Below are 12454 nucleotides of genomic sequence, written 5' to 3'. Positions count from 1 at the left end.
GCCTTTTTCCACCTTAGAAACATTGCTAAGCTACGTAATATGCTATCAGTTTCTGATGTAGAAAAGTTAGTTCATGCATTCATGACCTCGAGACTAGATTACTGTAATGCTTTATTAGCTGGTTGTCCTGCATCCTCAATAAACAAGCTACAGTTAGTCCAAAATGCAGCCGCTAGAGTTCTTACTAGATCAAGAAAATATGATCATATAACACCGATTTTATCATCACTGCATAAAGTTCCGTATTAATTATAAGGTATTGCTACTGACTTATAAAGCCCTAAACGGCTTAGCTCCAGCCTATTTAACGGATCTTCTATCACCCTATAATCCATCGCGCTCTTTAAGATCACTAAATTCGAGGCTTTTGGTCATACCTAGGATATCCAGATCAACCAAAGGAGGGAGAGCATTTTCACATTTGGCTCCAAAACTCTGGAATAGCCTTCCTGATACTGTTCGTTGCTCGGACTCACTCTCCCAGTTTAAAACTAGATTAAAGACGCATCTTTTCGGCCAGGCATTCATATAATATTGTTAATCTTATAGTTCAAACTACAATCAATCAATCCGGCCTCTAGTTCATAAATGCCAGAGGAGAACTGGCCCCGACTGAGCCTTCTCCCAAGGTTTTTTTCTTTTTTTCTCCATTAGGTCACTTGATGGAGTTTTTTCGGTTCCTTGCCACTGTTGCCTTTGGCTTGCTCAGTTGGGGATATTTTGGGGATATTTAATTTTATTCTATCAATCAATAAATTCCACTAGAAACAAACCTTGTTGTATTATTTTATTTTAATTTAATACTGTGAAGCTGCTTTGATACAATCTGTATTGTGAAAAGCGCTATACAAATATACTTGACTTAGTGACATCAGACCAGCAGAGGGCGCCAGAGACTGTGAGGAGAAACAACAAACTGTGTTCAAAACATTCATGAAACGAGCTGGGGCCTGAGGTTAAGTGAAAACTCTGAGTATGTTAACCCTGAAATGAGGGAAACTCTGAGTTTTCTGTTTCAGAATGGGAGGTATGTTAAACCTGAGAAAGCAGAGCAAGTCAAGCCTGTTTCAGAAAGAGAGGTAACTTATACTCAGAGTCCATGGTATCTTACTCTGTGAACCTAACCTGGGGCTCGTTCTTCGTACGTTGCTTATTACATCCGAGATCAAATGACACATCCAAGATGATTTCATCGTGCTAATCATGATCCGGCTAATTGGGTTCTTCGAACTCACCTGTTGTTTATGATTAGTATCGCTGGATTGAGTTATCTGAGATAATTGCGCGTTCATGCGCTGGCTTAAAAGGGGATATGTATCGATAGTAGAAACATTGATCAGCAACGCTGCTATTGGCTGCTCAGCGTGGCCAAAGAGCGTGCTCAGTTTTTCTCCTCAGCCGAGCAAGAACTAAAAGTTTATTCGGAATTTTAATGTTTAATCAAAACGCCAGGGAACACCTCAAAGTCTGCAAAGGCCAGGATAGAGGGCTGGCAAAAAGTAGTAGACAATTTAAATCCGTTAGAAGTGGCCATGTTAGATGTTTTTATTACTTAATATCACCTATATTTTTGTATTTTAATAATTGCATAATTACTTTGTTCATTGTAATGTCAGAGTCACCACACTAGAACATGGGAGCAAATAAAAGTGAAGTACAAACATATTCTACATAATGGTAATTTTTAGTTATAGCAGGCCTATAGTCTCTTTTATAAAAGGCACTGTTAAATTAATGGTGTTCTGTTTATAAAAGCAACCAAGAAAAAGGCTGAGAAAAAATATCTTAGTAGCCTACACTGTAAAATAATTTTTGCTGCATTAAATTAAGGCTGTATAGTCATTTCAACTGTTAAATCTTGAGTATGAATTGCTTTGACTTGTGAAAGTGAAACCTGATAAACTTATGTTAATGTAAAAATATGAGTTATTGATCACATTTTTCCCCAGTGTAGTTCATTGTAATGACATTGTGTTTTCCTCTTTTGTGCACTTTTACAAAATACACCAACACTTGTATCTGTTCCCAAAAAAGTGGTGGCTGAAATATGTGCAGTAAGTGGACATTTTCTAACTTTCCAAAGGAAAGAAAGTATAAGACTTTGTAATGTCCATTTGTTTCCATTACACTGGACAGTGAATAAACCCTCTCAGATAACTGTCATATGGAGGAACTAGCCTACCTGCAAGTGCATAAATAACTTTACTTAATTTATACTAGTATGCTTTATGGCTGCAATATAAGTTGCATGATTCCACATCTACAGAAAGGCCTACAGAAGAGTCTGCACAGACAGACGAGACATAGGCCTACAGGTGGGCAGTGTATAGACAAATTTTCCTTTTTATTTGTTGCATGAGGCATGTGTCTAATATCTCTTTTTGCAGGCACTTGACCACTGGCTTTTCTTTACAAAGAACAATTGAAAATATAGCTGCAAGCAGCAATACGGGGCCAAGCCCTGCAAGGCACAGCAAGCAAAAGCCGCTGTAGCGCAATGCGGAGCCAGAAGAGCAAAACATCAGAAATTTAATGTACATCAAGCACAGCAAGTTCTGTAAGCACATCAATTACAGCAAAACCTAAACCCTAAACCAATTTTTCTGAGATTTTAACAGAGGTAGGTGTGTTTAACACCATAGAAGACAATGTTATAATCTGTAAAATTTAATAATAGGATATAAATGGTTAAATTTGAGTTTGTATCGGCTATTTTCGTCTTCCGGGTTTGAAATCTTCATCAAGTCCACGTCACAGGATGTGACGTTTTTCTGTACGGATCGTACAGTGATGACTCATCGTTCTCTCATAATTATTAATGAGGCTGAGCCTTCATATCCAATGAGAAGACATTTCACTGAATTAATCATGATACCACGTGGATCTTTCCAATGATAGACCTGTCAAACAAACTGTGATATTGCGTAGTCGATGAGAGAGGCGATCATGGGACGCAAGTGTTTGTATGCGTGGTGCAAAAGTTCAAGCGCATTGCATAGCTTTCCCCGCGATGCTGCCAGGGCTAGAGTCTGGCTCCGTGCGGCTGGTTGGCCATCCACAACGGACACATCTAATTTATATATATGCAGCAAACATTTTTCTCGAGAGAGCTTCGCGAACTGGAGAATGTTGGACTTCGGCCTTGTTGACGACAAATCCACCTTGCGTCTTTCAAGCAATGCGGTACCAAGTCCCGATGACTTTTCTAACCCTTCAGAGGTATGTGTGTGTCTAAATTGTTACTAATTGCTTTACATGACTTTGTTAAATAAGCATTTCTTAAAAGTTTTGATATTTCGATAATACATCAATGGTATGCTTAATTATTGTAATTATACACATTGTAATTTTATATATATATATATATATATATATATATATATATATATATATATTTGTTTGTGAAATATGTCTTTGGAAATTAATATGTCTGTATTGTCAGCCTAACCTGTGTTGCGAGATGGCTTGTCAGACTGAACAGCCCGCCAAAAAAGATGCTTCATGTCAAACACATCCAGACATGAAGCACATATCAACGCAACATCGTTGGAAACCCGAACGAAGGAGCAAGAGTATGTTGCACATTTTACAGTATTGAACATAAAAAATCTTTACCAGTTGTATTTTCTTTTAATTGTAGTGTATTATGGCACAATTGTATTTAATTAATTTCGAAATATATATTGTTATAGGCACTCAGGTGAAGCTACATAAAAGGCATGTTGGTTGCAACACTTCCACGCCATGTATTCCACTAGAGAACGATCCTCTTGCTACCTCTACCCCCTTGAAAAGGCCCAGAAAAGAGGCTGAGGATTCGGACTTTAGTTTCCAACCAGGAATGAGTGAAAGCAGCATCTATAATGAGAGGTACTCCTAGACCGTTCATGCTTTTTTACTTTAGTTTCTATTTAAACATACATTAATAATTGATTATTGTTAATAATGTTTTTAAATGTTGTTTGTTGTAGCACTGTAATTGCAACACCTCCACATATAATGAAAAAATTCATTGTTTATGAGGAAAGGCTTATGGAGCTGTTCAAGAATTGTCCTGTCTGCTCAAGACACTGTGAAATAAAGAGCAGAACAGTGGGCACGGTTTTACATGTGGACCAGACCTGTGCTCATTGTGAATTTCACAAAGTTTGGACCAGCCAGCCGTATGTCAATAACATACCAGCTGGAAATCTACAGCTTGCTGCTGCTGTTCTCTTTACTGGCTCATCCTTCTTGCAGGTCACCAAGGTAAGATTTATGTATTCTCTAATAACATGTGTGATTTGCTTACTAATCAATTTTAAAATTTAAATTTAATTTTTTTTATTTTGGGTCAGTTTATGCAGGCATTCAACATTCAGGGGATTTGCCACACTACGTACCTGAAACACCAAAGGACTTTCCTATTACCAACTATCAATTGGCAGTGGAAACAGCATCAAAATTCAGTGATTGCAGAAGCACTCAAAGGAAGGAATCTAGTTCTGGGTGGGGACATGCGTGCTGACTCCCCTGGTATGTGCAGTTATGTTGATAATATAACATTTCCAATGTCGACTGTATATAAATGTGCTGTTTTAAATGACTACAGACAGACTCAGATTACAGAGACAAGCAGTAAAAATATACATGCTAATATGCCATTCTTTAGGACACAGTGCAAAGTATGGAACATACTCGATGATGGACCTTAGAGCAAACAAGATTATGGACATTCAGCTCATTCAGGTATGGTTGCATTACATTTTTTTTATTATTACGGTTGAATGAGTGGAAAGTAGATCATAAAAAGTTTCCTTGAACACAATTATACTTCTAGTTTTTTAACAAAGTTTGATATGATTATATAGAGCAATGAAGTCGGCAACAGTCAGCGGATGGAGAAGGAGGGCTTTGAGAGAAGTCTGAGACAACTAGAGCAGAGAGGAGTGACTGTGCACATGATTGTAACTGATAGACATCCTGGTGTGATGAAGTTCATCAGAGAAAATAGGCCCAATATTTTGCACAGATATGATGCATGGCACATGGCAAAAGGTAAATGATTTAAGATTTAATAATAGCTAAAGCTATCTGAGAGTTTAAAAACAATGTTTCCTAATTATATGTTATGTATGTGTTGGAATGTCTACCATATTAATGCTTTGGCTTAATCTAGGTGTTGGCAAGAAAATTGATGAGCTTGCAAAACAGAGAATCTGCAAAGAGGTTGGCCCATGGAAAAAAAGCATTGTGAATCACCTATACTGGTGTGGAGCCTCATCATCAACAGGAAAAGAAATCGTGGCAAAATGGAGATCTGTTGTCAACCATGTACAGGACATACATGAGCATGAAGGGGAATTCCAAAGATGCCAGCATCCTCCTCTTGTTGGTGACCAGGCAAGACTGTGGCTTAAACCAAGTAATGAAAATTTTTAAAAAAATTTAGTTTAATTAATTAAATTTTGTATTTTATATAAACTAGTAATTTATCATTTCATGGTTTTACTTTATTTTACATTTAGGTACTGCTGCATGCGAAAAGCTAACACAGGTCATCTTGGCACCCAAGTTGCTGAAAGACTTGGGAGAACCTGAGTTCTAACTACCAGACGTCTGGACTGGAGTCTTATCACAGCCTGATCCTCAGGTTTGCACCAAAAAGCGTGGCATTCTCTTTTGTGGGGATGTTGTGCCGGTATGTTGAGTTTCTTATTCAAAGTTGTCTGTTCTAAGTTGAATTGCATTTAAAATTTTCATAGTTTATTTTTAGACACATTTCTGTATTTTATCTGATCATGCACTACCAGATCTGATGTTTCAGCTCTTACTTTTTAGTACTCAACTTGCTGCCATGCACTACAACGAAAACAGTGGTAGACAACAAGCAACAACAGCTTCAGGGGAGCTCCGATGGCACATACAGTACCCCCGCTACAGAAGAGGAGAGCACACTCTACGACTCATGAAAAGAAATCCAACATTTGGTATTTTCACTCAGTCTATCTGTCTTTGTCTATCTATGTTTATGTCTGTCTATTTGTCTATTTATCAATCTGTTTGTAAATATCTATCTATTTGTCTGCTTTTGTCTGTCTGTCTGTCTGTCTTTACAGTATATTTCTGTCTGTCTGTGTCTGTCTATCTGTGTCTCTGTACATCTATCTATCTGTCTGTGTCTACAGGTATCTATCTATTCATTTGTCTGTCTTTGTCTATATCTGTCTATCTATCCATCTATCTATATATATCATTGTAAATTTGCTTCTCAAAAAATAAGAATGTCGTGGTAAAGATGATGTATTTCAGGAATGCACAGTATTAGTATGGGGTTCCTAATAATCCTTGGTGAGTGTATATATTAGTTTCAGCTTTTTTAGTTGTATTCCTGAACTAAATTAACTTTTCCATAACATTGTAATTTATTGAGAAGCACCTGTGTATACAATTTTATTTTAATGTTTTGCAGATTATGTTGAAAGATTGCAGGATTTGCTTTTTGAGAGTGTGTTGGAGCAGCCACAGCTGTTTCAGGAATCTCTGAAGGAACTGAAAGTTCCTGACCACCTGTGCTCACAATTTCAAAGACCAGAAAAGAGTGAAGCTGTTGCACAACACACGTCACGATTTAGGCCACCCTCTGTCTGTGATCAGTTGTGATTGAAAGTAAATAAAAAAATTACATGGCAAAATGGAATTGTTTTTTTTATTTATTTTTATTTAGTCAAGTGGAGGAGGTTGATAACCTGTATATGTTCCAGTAATGTCAGGGAACTGCTCTCTGATGCGGGTAACAGCACATGAGGGAATCACCACCCTAATGTGTCGGCCAAGGTACCCCCAGCACCACCGGACAAAATTCCTGTAGGCGAGGTGTCTGTAACAACTGAGATACATTGTAAATGTATGGTAATTTTTGAAATGATTTGTTTAGTTAACACCAGGTAAGATTATTACTAACCTATTGAGTACTGTGTTATCCATGTCACCGAATAGCTGGCGATATGTGCCATAAACAGCTTGCAAAACAAATGTGTTTAAGGCGACAGGTTCAAAACCTGGATGAGCAGTTATGCATGCTGCCCCACCAACCTGATCACATCTGTGCATCACCTACATGTTAGGAAGTAAAAGTAGAATCTAAAATAAAAAAATGTATACGCTATATGTATATTTCTCCATAAATATATTGGTGTATCTGTGTATATTATATGAATGCATATATATATATATATATATATATATATTTAAAAAAAATGTAATGATACTAAAATGCAATACAGTGAAGGAGTGTCAAGATGCGTTTACCTGTGCAACTTCCCTACAGCACAAGTTTTCTCTTGGAGACAGTCTGGTACAGTGACCACAGGTACACCTGTTGCAAAATTATACGTTTATGAATAAAAACGTTAGGCTAATTTCAGGTCGGACTTTTGCCTGCAGAATGGGTTTTGTTATCTGATAAGTCGCTACCATTCTGACACTTCTCCCATCCGCGCGGCCTCCGGTTCGCCCATGTTTTCCTCCACAGTCACGGGAGGGGCTAATGGTTCAAATAAATAGGGCAGAGGACCTGCACCGCCATCGATTATCTCGCTATTTTGCCCTGGTGATGCAGGAGGAGAGAAGTCCTCCACCTCCACAGAACCCTGCGCGCTGCCGTCACTGTATATTTCTATGTCGCTGTCCATCTTTACTATTGTTGTTCTGGTGGCGCGTCGATCTAGGCTATGCACGGAATTTTTTTTTAACCGGAAATCTATTATTTGCAAATATATTAATTTATAGTGTGTATATAAAGTATATAGTTGTTTATAATGACATTATAATTAATATGTACATTTAATATGTTTTATTCGATAGAATTTGATGACAGGGTGTTCAGTTACTTTTGAAATGACAGAAATAGTGTCAGTGTATTGCCAGCTTTTAAAAAAAAAACTTTTTTTGCTTACGTTTTACGACACATTTGTAATGATATGCAATAACAGTTATCCCTGCCGTGCAATACCACACCCACACTCCCCTCCCCTTCTCACAGCCATCCACGCCCATTTCAGTTGCATTTTTCAAAAACAGTGTGAGCTAGACTTGCGCTGAAATAGGGGGGTTTCATGCACCAACAGCAGTGCGGAGCCAGAAGAACAAAAAGAGCAGAAATTGAATATACATGTAAATGTACATCAAGCACAGCAGCGCAGCAAGCATTTAAGCACCAACAGCAGTGCAGAGCCGCAAGAACAAAAAGAGCAGAAATTAAATATAAATGAAGCACAGCGAGCATTTAAGCACCAACAGCAGTGCAGAGCCGGAAGGAATTTAAATGACAACTTTAAAGTCATCCCACATGGGACTCGAACCCACAACCAGAATGGCTCAAGATTTTAGATTCATGGTTTAGCAGATTGCACCACTCAGAGGACGTACAATCACAAACTTCAGAGGAGAGGCTTCAGTGTAAGAATGAGCACACAAAAGCAAGTTAACCAGATTAGCATGCTAAGCTATCTTAATGCTAATGTAGCTTATAACATGGTACATCCAATCCTGGCAAAATAGATATCCTCGGATTCGACATGACGCAAGGAATCGATAGACACCAATTTTATGATTTTGTGACAAACTGTTCACAAGTTACAGCCTCTGAACCAATTATGGGTCGACCTCATTAAGTTTGCGACATCATAACTTTTTTTTTTCCAGTATAGCAAAAAAATCGGGAACAGTACTTTTATGCGGCTCAGTCCGAAGATCATTTGAGCACAAGTTTGGACAAAATTAGACCAATTTTGAAGGAGGAGTAGTGAAAAAACTGTTTTACATTCACTCCAATATGGCGGCCAGTCACATTGTTGAAAAATAACATATGAGATATCGTTGAAATCGGCATAAGCCAAGGAATATATTGACATAAAGAAATCAAATTTCAAGCAATGTTAGCAAAAGTTATAAGCGTTTTTTCAAAAAACAATGATATCTCTGGAACACTAGGTGGCGCTGTGATCAAACTTCTCAGGTACCTTAGGGCCATGCTAATGACGATCCATACCAAATTTGGTGAAGAAATTTCAAATAGTTTAAAAGATATTGCAAATTATGACAAAATTCAAAATGGCAGACACGTGCTACATCCCATCATGGCAAAATCAAAATCCACGGATTCATCATGACCCAAGGAATCGATATACACCAAGTTTATAATTTTCTGACAAACCGTTCACAAGTTATTGGCCAAAATATGCATTTTCCATATCTCATGACCCGTAGGTGGCGCTGTTCCCAACTTTGGCATGGAACCTCAGATCATGCTTCCGATGAAGCGTACCAATTTTCGTTTTCGATTGATCAAAGTTTGGCCGAGATACAGCCGCTGAACCAATTTTAGGTCGACCTTGTTAACTTTGTGACGTCATAACTTTTGATCAGAGAAGAATAAAAAAAATCGGGGACAGTACTTTTATGCGGCTCAGTCCGAAGATCATTTGAGCACATGTTTGGACAAAATTAGACCAATTTTGAAGGAGGAGTAGCAAAAAAACTGCATACTGTACTTTTCAAAATGGCCACTACTGTAATGGGTGGAGTCTTAATGTAAGATATTGGTTCTGATCAGCATAATGAGATGAATCAGGTGTACTAAGTTTCATTTTTCTAGATCAAAGGGTTCAAAAGTTATAACCATTTCAATGTTGAATTTTTGAACTGCTGGTGGCGCTATAGAGTTGGTCCTAGAGACTCAAAAATTGCTACATTTACTATTCATGGCCATCACTACAAGTGTGCCAAATTTCATCATTTTCCTATGTACGGTTCATAGGGCTGCCATAGACTTCCACTGGGAAGAAGAAGAATTGTTATTCTGACAATAACAATTGCTAATATAGCTGCAAGCAGCAATACGGGGCCAAGCCCTGCAAGGCAGAGCAAGCAACAGCCGCTGTAGCGCAATGCGGAGCCAGAAGAGCAAAACATCAGAAATTTAATGTACATCAAGCACAGTAAGCACATCAATTACAGCAGCACAGCTAGCATTTAAGCACCAACAGCAGTGCAGAGCCGGAAGGAATTTAAATTATTATTTTATACACAATTTCAAAGTCGCCCCACACTGGTCTCGAACCCACGACCACAATGGTTCGGGATTCATGACGCATGGTTGAACCACTTGCGCCACCCAGAGGACATGTTTTACAAAGCTGCAGAGGAGAGGCTTCAGTGTGTGAATGAGCACACAAAATCATGTTAACGAGATTAGCATGCTAAGCTAACTTAATGCTAATATAGCTTATGATGTGGTACATCCAATGCTGGCAAAATAGATATCCTCAGATTCGACATGACGCAAGGAATCGATAGACACCAATTTTATGATTTTGTGACAAACTGTTCACAAGTTACAGCCTCTGAACCAATTATGGGTTGACCTCATTAAGTTTGCGACATCATAACTTTTTTTTTCCAGTATAGCAAAAAAATCGGGGACAGTACTTTTATGCGGCTCAGTCCGAAGATCATTTGAGTACATGTTTGGACAAAATTAGACCAATTTTGAAGGAGGAGTAGCGAAAAAACTGTTTTACATTCACTCCAATATGGCGGCCAGTCACATTGTTGATAAATAACATATGAGATATCGTTGAAATCGGCATAAGCCAAGGAATATATTGACATAAAGAAATCAAATTTCAAGCAATGTTAGCAAAAGTTATAAGCGTTTTTTCAAAAAACAATGATATCTCTGGAACACTAGGTGGCGCTGTGATCAAATTTCTCAGGTACCTTCGGGCCATGCTAATGATGATCCATACCAAATTTGGTGAAGAAATTTCAAATAGTTTAAAAGATATTGCAAATTATGACATCATTCAAAATGGCGGACACGTGGTACATCCCATCATGGCAAAATCGATATCCACGGATTTGTCATGACCCAAGGAATCGATAGACACCAAGTTTATAATTTTCTGACAAACTGTTCATAAGTTATTGGCCAAAATATGCATTTTCCATATCTCATGACCCGTAGGTGGCGCTGTTCCCAACTTTGGCATGGAACCTCAGATCATGCTTCCGATGAAGTGTACCAATTTTCGTTTCGATTGATCAAAGTTTGGCCGAGCTATAGCTTCTGAACCAATTTTGGGTCGACCTCGTTAAGTTTGCGACGTCATAACTTTTGATCAGAGAAGAATAAAAAAAATCGGGGACAGTACTTTTATGCGGCTCAGTCCGAAGATCATTTGAGTACATGTTTGGACAAAATTAGACCAATTTTGAAGGAGGAGTAGCAAAAAAACTGCATACTGTACTTTTCAAAATGGCCACTACTGTAATGGGCGGAGTCTTAATGTAAGATATTGGTTCTAATCAGCATGATGAGATGAATCAGGTGTACTAAGTTTCATTTTTCTAGATCAAAGGGTTCAAAAGTTATAACCATTTCAATGTTGAATTTTTGAACTGCTGGTGGCGCTATAGAGTTGGACCTAGAGACTCAAAAATTGCTACAATTACTTTTCATTACCATCACTACAAGTGTGCCAAATTTCATCATTTTCCTATGTATGGTTCATAGGGCTGCCATAGACTTCAAGAGGAGGAAGAAGAATAATAATAATAAATATAGCTGCAAGCAGCAATACGGGGCCAAGCCCTGCAAGGCAGAGCAAGCAACAGCCGCTGTAGCGCAATGCGGAGCCAGAAGAGCAAAACATCAGAAATTTAATGTACATCAAGCACAGTAAGCACATCAATTACAGCAGCACAGCTAGCATTTAAGCACCAACAGCAGTGCAGAGCCGGAAGGAATTTAAATTATTATTTTATACACAATTTCAAAGTCGCCCCACACTGGTCTCGAACCCACGACCACAATGGTTCGGGATTCATGACGCATGGTTGAACCACTTGCGCCACCCAGAGGACATGTTTTACAAAGCTGCAGAGGAGAGGCTTCAGTGTGTGAATGAGCACACAAAATCATGTTAACGAGATTAGCATGCTAAGCTAACTTAATGCTAATATAGCTTATGATGTGGTACATCCAATGCTGGCAAAATAGATATCCTCAGATTCGACATGACGCAAGGAATCGATAGACACCAATTTTATGATTTTGTGACAAACTGTTCACAAGTTACAGCCTCTGAACCAATTATGGGTTGACCTCATTAAGTTTGCGACATCATAACTTTTTTTTTCCAGTATAGCAAAAAAATCGGGGACAGTACTTTTATGCGGCTCAGTCCGAAGATCATTTGAGTACATGTTTGGACAAAATTAGACCAATTTTGAAGGAGGAGTAGCGAAAAAACTGTTTTACATTCACTCCAATATGGCGGCCAGTCACATTGTTGATAAATAACATATGAGATATCGTTGAAATCGGCATAAGCCAAGGAATATATTGACATAAAGAAATCAAATTTCAAGCAATGTTAGCAAAAGTTATAAGCGTTTTTTCAAAAAACAA

At 38.2% G+C, this 12454-nt stretch overlaps 1 protein-coding gene and 1 long non-coding RNA gene across 3 annotated transcripts in view; one reads left to right on the top strand and one right to left on the bottom strand.

The window, feature by feature from the left end:
- LOC311093521 (tripartite motif-containing protein 16-like protein) overlaps positions 1-12454 on the bottom strand; it is a 141894-nt gene that overhangs the window by 1977 nt on the left and 127463 nt on the right. The window lies entirely within an intron of this gene.
- On the top strand, positions 5571-7174 carry LOC311093647. 2 transcript variants are annotated; one of them, XR_014608459.1, is made up of 3 exons: positions 5571-5680; positions 5821-6330; positions 6452-7174. It is a non-coding gene; the product is annotated as an uncharacterized lncRNA (long non-coding RNA). The 2 variants fall into 2 exon arrangements; XR_014608460.1 differs by having other exon boundaries at positions 5821-5969; positions 6452-7161.

This window comes from Abramis brama (genome assembly GCF_963993115.1).
Source record: "Abramis brama genome assembly, chromosome: 1".
Classification (NCBI taxonomy): Eukaryota; Metazoa; Chordata; class Actinopteri; order Cypriniformes; family Leuciscidae; genus Abramis; species Abramis brama.
This window is presented reverse-complemented; position numbering and strand designations above follow the sequence as displayed.